Here is an 11308-nt window from a genome sequence, read left to right as displayed (position 1 = left end):
TAGGAGCTGAGTAAAGTAGGGGAAGAGGGAAGGGAGGGAGGGAATGAAAGAGAGAGAGAAAGAAAGGAAGAGCCAAAGGAAGGAAGGAAAGAAGAAAGGACTGACTGACGGCCAACGGCACATAGCATTTCAATTTTCCACTCGGCTCCTAGTCAGTGGGGTGGTCTGATAGGACTCTTCACCTCTCTGGGACTTGTTCACTTATTTGAAAAAAAAAAAAGAGAGAGCTTTTCACTTGAAGGTCTTTGTACTAATAGTCGAACTCAAACATAATATAATTTCTTCTGCTAGGTGAATAAATTCTGAAAAATACTGACAAGCTTGGTTTGCCACTTCCATAAGAAAAAGCTTCCCCAAATAGGTAGTTCCAGGAACTGCCAATCATAGCACTGTCACCATCAGGGCTGACCACATATAATTGTATTTAGTAGGGAAAGGTCTGGGGGGCGAGGTTGTGATCCCGGCGCTGTCTGACATCTCCTGACCCACCCGTCCACTTCAGCATTTTTATGTGCAGATATTTAAATTCCATATTGTTTCTCCAAGACTCAAAATGAATTCTGCAGACGGCTCCTTTCAAAGTCTTATTGGGTCTGGTGAGAAATGATGATGGGATCAAGGTTTGCCATTATTTATTTTTTAATTTAATTTCCTGACTCAGTCTCACCTCTCCCCACTCATGTGGTCCAAGGGTACATAGGTGACCCTTATTCTGAAAGTGACATGTTATTTATTTATTCACTTATTTATTCTGGTGGCTCTTACCACAAAAGACCATACTAAAGCTCTTCTGCTTTGCAACCTAGAGCAAGTACAGTTTTGCTTTGTCTTTTTTGTAAACCACACTGAAAATGATATAGGAAGGACACCGTCAACTCCTGGAAATGGTGTTGGACATTGTGGTTTGCTAATAAGTTTGTAGAGTGAATGTTACTATATAAACATTGTTATATATGTTACATACATATTAATGTATTAACAAAACACCATTCATCTCAAAGAAGCAAAGGAACTAGAGAAGCAAGGCTTTGGGAAAGTCACTTAGCCTCATGGCCTCTGGTATCAGAATTTTAGAAAGGGGTAGCACCATTCTTACCTCATATTGCAAAGTACTTGCTTATATTAACAAACGTTTCCATGCACGACCTCTTTAATCTTCATGATATCCTGATGAAGCAAGCAGGGCAGCTGTGCTCCTCCTGCCTGGATGTCATTATTGCCATTCAACATAGGATCAACTGAGTCCCAACCCACATGTCAGTTGTCACAGTGGGGAGAGTCACACCTGACATAGGTCCTGGTCACATCATCCAGACTCCAGATTGTGCCACTTTTGAAGGTTCTCAGGGACCATTAATTCCAAAGTTCGTATTTTAGAAATGAGAAAACAGGCACAGACTGTTCCAAGGCCCATGACTTATTGGGACAGAGCATAGGTGGGGACCAGGCTTTCTGACCTCTCAACAGTAGTTGCTGCTCCAGAAGAAGGAATACACGAGGAAGTAAAAATCATGCAAGAACAAAAGCAACATAGACTTAACATAATCCATTGAGGCCCATGTAGGCAAAAGCACTGCTTGAACCATTACAAAGTAATACTACCTTTTTTTTTTTTTTTTTTTTTTTGGTACCAGGAATTGAAACCACAGACACTTAATCACTGAGCTACATCCCCGGCACTTTTTTCACTTTTTATTTTTAGACAGGGCCTTACTAAATTGCTTAGGGTCTCACTAAGTTGCTGAGGCTGGCTTTGAACTTACCATCTTCCTGTCTCAGTCTCCTGAGTGCTGGGATTACAGGTGTACACCACCGAAAGAATACAAGTAACAATAAATGTCGGCAAGGATGTGGGGAAAAAGGTACATTCCTATGTTGCTGGTGGGGCTGCAAATTGGTACAACTACTCTGCCAAGCAGTATGGAAATTCCTTAGAAAACTTGGAATGGAACCACCATTTGACCCAGTTATCCTACTTCTCAGTATATACCCAAAGAACTTAAAATCAGCAGACTACAGTGACACAGTCACATCAATATGTATAACAGCTTAATTCACAATAGCCAAGCTATGGAACCAACCTAGGTGTCCTTCAACAGATTAATGGATGAAGAATATTGGGTGTATATATGCAATGAAATATTATTACTGAGCCATAAAGAAGAATAAAATTATAGCATTTGGGCAAATGGATGGAACTGGAGAATATTATGCTAAGTAAAATAAGCCAATCCCAAAAAACCAAAGGCTGAATGTTCTCTCTGATATGTGAATGTTAACCCTCAACAGAGAGGGTGGAGAGGGGAAGAATAGAAGTCCATTGGATTAGACAAAGGGAAGTAAGGAGGGGGTGAATAGGAAAGACTAGCATTAATCAACATAACTTTCCTATTCTTATATTTGAATACACCACCAGGGTAACTCCACATCATGTACAACCAGAAGAATAGGATCCTAATTAGAACAAGTTATACTCCATGTAAATATTTTACATCAAAAAACACTCTGCTGTCATGTATATCTAAAAAGAACACATAAAAAAAAGTAACACTACCGACTTGCAAGTAGGGTGCTGCTCATTGCTCTATTCCAAACCTAAAATAAGTTAATTTGACAAATTTAGTGATTATATATGTAAGTATGCAATAAGCATAAAGGTATATAGTGTATGTCATAAAATTAGTGATCATATATATATAACCTATAATTGTATTTATATAAAATCAACAAATATAATATATATATATCACAAAATTTTCATGATACAGATTCATATCACTATATGTGTACATTGTATATACATCTTCTTGAAAGACACGAAAAATGAGACAAAAATAGAAGTAGGTGACTTGCCAGACTTTAATGCACATTACACCGTCAACCCAAATGTAGTTTTTCTCCCCTTCGTTAGTCTTCCAGCATGTATTTTCAGCCTGGGTGGCATCTATTGACCCTGGGATTCACCGTCAGATACCAGGCACTTGTGCCTTTGCTCTTGCTATTTCTTGTAGTCAGCATGCCTTTGCCACCTGTATTTGCCTGCCTAACCACCTCTCACCCTGTAAGTCTCACACTGAACTCCCACCTCACACAGCACCCTTCCCCTGTCTTCCTGAATATCCTGTGTGTCCCGTCACCCTAACCCTCACACATCCTGCATGTCACCTGTTCGGGTTTTCTGTGCAGTTAACCAGAATGCAATTGGCCAAGGATTTCCACTAGTCCTTAGTGACAAAGAGTTGGTGATTAATATTAGAGCCCAAGAATGGGGACTGCCACTGGTCATGGTCACTCAGGTAAGTGGTACCACCTGGAGAAGACTAAGGTTGTCCAGTTGCTGTACTGAAGAACTCGAAGTAGTAACCCTCCTCTTTTATTATCTCTCCATCTTGATAATATTTTCCCCCTGTTTTCACTTTCCCTTCTGTTTCCCCATAAACCATGCCACCTCTCCTCCCTCCTGGTTGGACACATTCAGCCCCGTAATCTGATAATCTGTAACAACAGTAAGAATTGTTTTCCCTTTAAAACTTGTAATTATTTAAGATGTCTTTAATAGCCACTTTCTGAATAAAAACCCGTTTTTACTTAGGAAATTCAAAGTCAAGAACTTGATTTTTTTAAATTTGAGCTAATATTCCTTGAAAACATTCAATAAATAGTTTGTGGTGCATTTAATAAGAATAACAAATCCATGCAACTCATGCCTTATGGGAGACTTCATACTTTCAACAAGGGCATTGTTTAGAAGAATAAATGAAGTGAAAATCATCAAGCATTCGATGAACTCCTTTAAAGATTAGTAATGGTGTTCTCTCCTATTCCCAAATAAACTTTCACAAACATCTGTGGCAGACATTGTGGACACTTTTCAAAGCAATATGCATTTCTGGGCACTTTTTTCTCTTCTACCACTCAGACACTGCTGTTGCCATCCCTCCTGAGGCCACTATGTTACAGCACCTTGTACCACCTCCAGTGCACAGAGCCCTGTCCCTGTAATGTACACACTTGAGTCTGTGCATGCTGGCTGCATCTAGCATTTCCCCACACAGCTCTGCTCCTGCTAGAGCTGCTCCCACCACATGGTGCTGCTGCTACTCCTGCTGGGTGCTTCCACAGCCGGCCAGGTTCTGGAGGTGGAAGGGCTTCCCTGTGGTGAGGTTTCCCAAACGTTGCCCTTGCAGCACAATATGGCTTTGCTCCATGTCTCCCAGAATTTTGACTCCCAGTCTCTTCTGTCCCAGAACTTAGACATGATTTCACAGAGGGAATGAGCCACTTAAAGGAGGAGGCTTCTCAATGACCACATTTGTCCTGCCTCATTCTCTCCTTAGAATAAATTCTCAGGAAATAATGTTCCTCATCTCCCATGCACATAGTGCCATGAGAGGCACAGTTCAAGGTATTCAGCCCGGGACAAGAAATATTACTCACATTTTTTGCCCAATTCAGAGGCAAAATGAATGTGAATATTCAGTTAGACATTGCAAACACGGTCTTAAATCTATCACATCACAAGCAGAGTCTCAAAATATATATTTGGCTTTTATTAAGACCCCTCCCAGGGGGACAGTTTTCTACAAAAATTTGATTTAAAAAATTCAAAATTGGAATATTTTTAAAACATTAACCATGTGGCTCAGGAGAAAAAGCAGAAGCTGGCATGGAAAATCTGAACATACACAGGATTCAATCCAGATGATCTCAACTATTAAGGGAAATGCTAATGGCCACTCTTATGTACTTGTTTTGTCACTCCCTATCCAACTTTGATGAGGATACACCAGTTTGGTACCTTTGATTATAAACAGAGCCCTTCTGGAAAATTGGGAGTTTGGAAAACATCAACAATGGTGATTGAATGAATGGCAACAAAGACCATATAAGGAAACATTCAAGGAGATAAAAGTCGATATTTACATGAAGTACATTTAGCATAAACTTACATACGAAGTTGCATATGTATATATACGTGTGTGTGCATGTATATAGAATAGCTACTGATAAACACTTTAACACGTGACATCTATTATTTATTGTTCTGCGAAAGACTAGATGTCAAGGGCTAGATGTACTGGCACAAACCATCGAGTCTGTCCGCCTCTATTAGGCAGGCCTGTGCACCATGCATGAAATCTTAAGACTATGTACACAATCATCTCCAGCTTGGCAAATTGCTGACATAACCACACAAACTCAACTTCCTGCACATTTATCCTTACCCATTAGCATCTCCTTTGTGCTCTGCAGGCATCACTGCAGCTACATATAAACATTTATTGACATGCTATGTTTAAACTATCAAGCTTGATACTGTGGGGAATTTGAAGAAACAAGCTATACTTTGTTGGACATTTTATTTACCTATCTATTTATGTACATATGCATATGTGTGTGTTTGTGTACAGAAATCTACACTTATAAAGCACTTTCATACATGTTCATTTAACATTTATAACAACCTCTTTAAACAGCTGGGTGTGGTGATAGATGCCTGTAATCCCAATGGCTCAGGAGATTGAGGCAGCAGGACTGCAGGTTCAAAGCCAGCCTCAGTAATTCAGCAAGACCTTAAGCAACTTAGCAAGACCCAATATCAAAACAAAAATATAAAAAGGGCTGTCAATGTGGCTCAATGGTTAACACCCCCACATGGTTCCATCTGTGGTACCCCCCAAAAAATATAAATCTCAGAGAGGGTGAATAATGACTCTCCTCACTTCCCAAAGTGGCAACCTGACCATGAATTCATATCTTAAGTCCAAGTTTACTACATCACAACTTTTTGTAAGTATTATGACTTCCCATAACCTTTTTCCATCTCCAAAAGGAATTGACAGGCTTGGGGCAAGTTAAGACTCAATGATCAAAGGATCATATGTGGAGAGATAAAGAATAAAGGGAGTTCAGAGTAGGGACCACCACTTCAGTAGATTAGGAAGGGTTCATGGAGGAAGTAAAATTAGGTTTAGATTTTGGAAAACTGGCAAAGTTTTTAAGAGATTAAGATGGTGGTGACAGCATTCCATATTCTTTCATCATTGGAAAGAACACAGCATGCTTTGCAATTGTCTGGCAATTGGTTTTAGTTGAAATTTGGGACATTTTGAAGGGGTTCAGTGGAAAGCACTGTATTATAAAGCATTGTATTATAAATCAAGTTCAGAATATGGAGGCCCATGAATACCAGAAAAAGGGGTTAAGTCTCCATGGAAGGTTTCAGAGAAAGATATTCTGGGAGTTGTGTGAGCACTGAGCAGAAGAAGGGGGAGACCAAGAAAGGGTCTATTACTAAGTTCAAGTGAGAAAAATACAAATGTATTCTAGAGTAATGTGTGGAAACAAAGAAGTGCACCATACTTAACTAATTGGATAGAGGGGTGAAGAAAGGAAAGAATCATAGAAGACTCAAAGCGTTGGGCCTGGATGGGGAGACAGGAAGCTTTTGACATTTCAAGCTTCAGATTGTGGTAGGATTGTCACCCAGTAGGACATCCAGCAGAGAGTAGGGAGTAAGACTCATTCATAGAAGACAGATGAGAGCCCGAAGTAGAAATGTTGGGAAATATCTGCTTGAACTCTACTAATGGGGCATAGAATTGAATCAAGAGGTTATAAAAGAGTGTTATTGAGAGAACAGATGGGAGGAGAAGGGATGGGAAAAAGAAGAGTGGAACAAATGATTCTGAAAATGTCTTAGTGGATGAGAACAGTGAGAAACAGCCATTAGGAACAGGAAAATAACTTTTCAAGAAAGCTTAAAAAAGGAAAGAGGAGGAGGGACTTCCAGGTGGCCCCAGCAAGATGAAGGCCTTTCTTTACACACTCCCCAAATAACAAAATGATACTTCTAAAAAAAAAACAGCCACCCCCCCCCCCCCCCGCAAAATTCTGCAGCAGAAACCAGAGCAGGGAAGGGCACAGCCTATGCCATTAACTTCAAAAAGAGCATTAGCTCAAGAAAGACAGACAAATTCTGCAGTGGAGAGGCACAGTTCACCATGGCAAGTGACTAACTCTACCTCCATCCTCAGGAGCTATATCAACTAAATTCAGGAACAGCAGACTGATATCCCAAAATTAAGAGAGAAACTCACTGGAAGCTGACTCTCCAAAACAAAGCTCTAGAAGACGGTGAAACATTCGGGAAATGAACAATGGCTTACATCCCTTCCAGTGGCATTGAAGTATAAATGAGTATTCATAAATGTTCATGTTCAACTCAAACTAGACATGAAACTGAAAGCAAATTCAAAGTGTGAGGGTATCTCGTAGGACCAGAATGCAAACTCCAACTAGGGAAGAAAGCCCTCCTACAAAACTTCAGAAAGGAGGCTGAGTCCTGCCACTCTACCAAAGCCTGCACACCTCCTCAGCTGGGCTCTCTCTGCTCTGCTTTCCCATGCCCTCAGACTCTATTAAAAATTTGGAAAGAACATGAAAACCAGGCTTTAAAATTATGGCTTATTAGGAAAATCAATGTGTCCCAAAGACAAGGAAGACAAACAGATACCTACACTACTCAGGTCAAATAATAAGTCTGGACCCAAAGACAGTTGTGCATGATGAAAATTAGCACCCTGGCAACCACACACACACACACACACACACACACACACACACACACACACCACACACCTAGAAGGCAAAAAATAAGAAACCAATTTACATGTAAAACAATTGCAAATCAGATGGAAATTCTTCACAAATACAGCATAAAGGTAAATTAATAAGTGGATAAGCTCAATAATTGCCCATTGCCCATTATCAAGGTGATTAAATAGAATAAATAGGAAAATTATGAACTAAGACAACAAATATATTCAGTGATTAAACTCAAGACTATAAGAAATGGACTAGAATCACCTAAGTCTAAACTTACCAATGTATAAGAAAGTGAGTGCAGATTCAAAAGATAAAAAAAATAAAACATAGAGACAAAGGCAATCAGAGACTAATAGATAAAACAAAATTGATACTATATAATAATTAGTGTTCTTGAATGAATTCCACAAATGAAATAAAAAATGATAAATGATACAATACAAATTTAACTGGAATGAGAAAATAATCCAACCTGCAGATCATATTACATTGTGTTTAAAAAACAATTAGTGGAGACCACTTATATTGCTAAGACAATGATTTTCAAGGATAAAGGATAGAATTCTCAGGTATCTAAACAGAACCAAAACCAGTATTTCATGAGAGGAAATATCAGATTAACCTTGGTCTTCACAATACCAACATCAATGCCAGAGATAATGTGAAAATGTCTGTAAGATTCTAAGAGTAACAAGTTTTCTCAAGAATGCCAGATCCAGGGTTGTAGCTCAGAGGTAGAGCGCTTGCCTAGCACGTGTGAAGCCCTGGGTTTTTGATCTTCAGCACCATACAAAGATAAATAAATAAAATAAAAGTATTGTGTCCTTCTACATCTACAAAGAATAAATTAAAAAAGAAATAGAATATCAGATCCAGGCAAGGCATTGGGTAGTAGCCAGATACCTTCAAATATAAAAAAAAAAAAATTGTTACAAATATCAAGTTGTACACTTTAAACATATACAGTTTTTATTTGTCAATTATACCTCAATACAATTTTTCAGAAATATTACAATGAAGTATTTTTAGTAAATTTTTTCTTATTTTGATTTTTGATGAGAGGAATACCTGATTCAGATTTAGTATAAATGAGTATTCATAAATGTTCATGTTCAACTCAATGAATGAATGAAATGTTCATGTTCAACTCAATGACTTGTGCAATCATCACCCTGAGCAAGATTTAAAATATTTCAATCATCACCAGTACAATGTTGAAGAGATGAAATATTTTTTGCTTTAAAGGAAAAACACTCAATAGCTCCTTATCAAGTTATACATTATAGTAGCACTAGGTCTTTTTGTAAATGATTTTATTAGATTGGGGGAAGTTCTATTCTTTGTTTGCAGAGACTTTTTATCATGAACAAATGTTGAATTTTACAAAATTAGTTTTCTTCATCTATTAGTATCATCACACAGGTTTTCCTTTTTGTTTTATTTTTTCAGTCTTCAAATATCTTTTATTGGAAAGACATACATTGCCTTCATTTATTGTATTTCAAATGATTATACAGTTACTTTTGAGAAAACACTGCTTGTATTATATATATATATATACCCTAAAAATTGTTTCAGAAATATAAATAGTGAAAAGCTATGCCATAATTACTGCAATCATTTCTGCATTTCCCATGTTTCTTAAATAACTATTTTGTCCATAACACACAATATAAAGAGCAACTGTGAAAAAAAAGAGAATTATGTATACTTTAGAGTCTTATTGAGAATATCTTGTTGACATTGGATAGCCAATAATATGTGCAGCAGCAGTAGCAGGATATACATATGCCTATTGGTTCATACCATTGCACATACTTGGAGCATTACTTCCAAATTGCTGAGGGCCACCATAACCATTCTGGTAAGTCCTGTTAGATTACCAGTCCTAAAATTGTTCTGTTTCCCAGCAGACACAAAATTACTTCCAAAGCTCCCATTGGGATAATTTGAAACACTACAAATACCATTCTGAGTGTTTGTCCCCAAATCTCTCTTAAGCAGACTAGAGTAACCTCTGTCACATTTCCCTGTCTCTAAAAATATTAAATCAACCCATGTTTACTCACAGAATATTTGTCCTGATGATCATTCCTCTTGCCTCCTCTACTCCTGGAATGATCTGAACCTCCTCTATCTTCCACCAACTGAAGAAACTTGGGATTAATTGCTTGATTAGCTCCACAAAGCACAGAGATAAGGTTGCTCATTTGCTTAGAGTATGCTGTGCCTGTTCTGGTACTGTGAGCAGTTCTTCCAATTGGGTGGATATAATCCTTCGAGGAGTTAGGGTAGTCATAATTGATGACAAATTTCATGTCTTCCACATCTAACCACATCTATAGCAATCAGAATAGGAGCTTTTCCATGTTTAAATTCAATTAGAACCCAGTCATGTTCCTGCTGATTCTTGTCACCATGGACACTCAGGGCAGGCCACCCATCTCTCCTCATTTTTCAGGTAAGTTCACCACATCTTCTTTTGGTTTCAGCAAAAACAATGGTTTTATATTCTCCTCTCACTCATGATCAATTCCATCAGACAAAGAAGGTTTTTCATCCTTTTCTAGGTCATGACATACATCCAGAATTGGAAGAAGGTTGTGGTCTGCACTGAGTTCTAGTGCACCAATGTTTATATGAATGCAGTCTTTCAGGAAATCTTCAACAAGTTGTGCTACTTCTTTTGGCCAAGTCATGCTCTACTTTAGGGCTTGCCTATCATATCTTATCTGATCCACAATCTTCCTTATTTGGGGATCTTATATTTGGGGATCCTGTCTGCTTCATCAAGGTAGGTTGTTCTTCTCAGATTGGTTTTTCCACAACCTTCCAGGTGTTGTAATACAGATTTCCACATCTGCCTCCAAATCACGTATCTGTGGTCCCTTGGGAGCACCACCATACATGCAAGTAGACCTCAAGTGACAAGCTCTGCAGTATTTGGTATCTACCTGCTGCACCTGCTTGGCCTGTTCCAGCACCAAGCAAATAGGCCCATCACTTCTCTCTAGGAATGGCCAATGACTGATGTGGACCATGGCAGGCAACAAATGTCTTCTCAGATCAGTCTGTGCTACTCCAACCACATCCAATCCACTCAGAGCCATTCCCAAGCTTGAACTGCAGTGGGTTCTGTGAAGTTTTGCCTCACAGTCTCACCCATGATATTTGCAGGGGAGTTTGCTTCATAGAAATTCAGAATTGGCTCTGAACAGTTGTGACCCCTAACTATAATTTCCTTGCTTCTTCTGTAGGTCTCTACGCAACTGGCCAAATCAGAGTGTTGCTGATAAAAATCATTCTTAAATTTGGGCAATTGATCAATATTCCACTTCTTTTTAACTAGTTTATCCCCAGGATTTCCAAACATCTTTCCAGATAGGACCCCTGCCCTACTTCCTCTATATCATGAAGCACCAAACCCTGGATCCTGGCCATGTCTTGGTCACTCGAATAATCTGGTGGGGGACAAAGTAAAGAGAATTGGGTGCAACCAATTGCTATCAGTAGCCTCAGCTATGACAAAGACTTGTGAGGGCAGCAGCAGCAGAGGGACAGCAATGACAGCTGGAGCTGTATGACCAGAGACAGGTGGAAATGAATGCAGTCTCCTTTTTATTTTAATGTGGTAAATTATATTGATTAAACTTTGAATACTCTACCCAAATATTCATGACCCTCTTGATCATGATATATA

At 38.7% G+C, this 11308-nt stretch overlaps 1 pseudogene; it reads right to left on the bottom strand.

The window, feature by feature from the left end:
- Positions 1–9653: 9653 nt before the first annotated feature.
- On the bottom strand, positions 9654–10981 carry LOC120885711 (putative ATP-dependent RNA helicase DDX5 pseudogene; annotated as a pseudogene).
- Between the last annotated feature and the right edge of the window lie 327 nt (positions 10982–11308).

This window comes from Ictidomys tridecemlineatus, chromosome 1 (genome assembly GCF_052094955.1).
Source record: "Ictidomys tridecemlineatus isolate mIctTri1 chromosome 1, mIctTri1.hap1, whole genome shotgun sequence".
In the NCBI taxonomy this organism is placed as follows: domain Eukaryota; kingdom Metazoa; phylum Chordata; class Mammalia; order Rodentia; family Sciuridae; genus Ictidomys; species Ictidomys tridecemlineatus.
The sequence above is the reverse complement of the archived record's forward strand: the minus strand, read 5'-3'. Positions and strand labels throughout refer to the sequence as shown.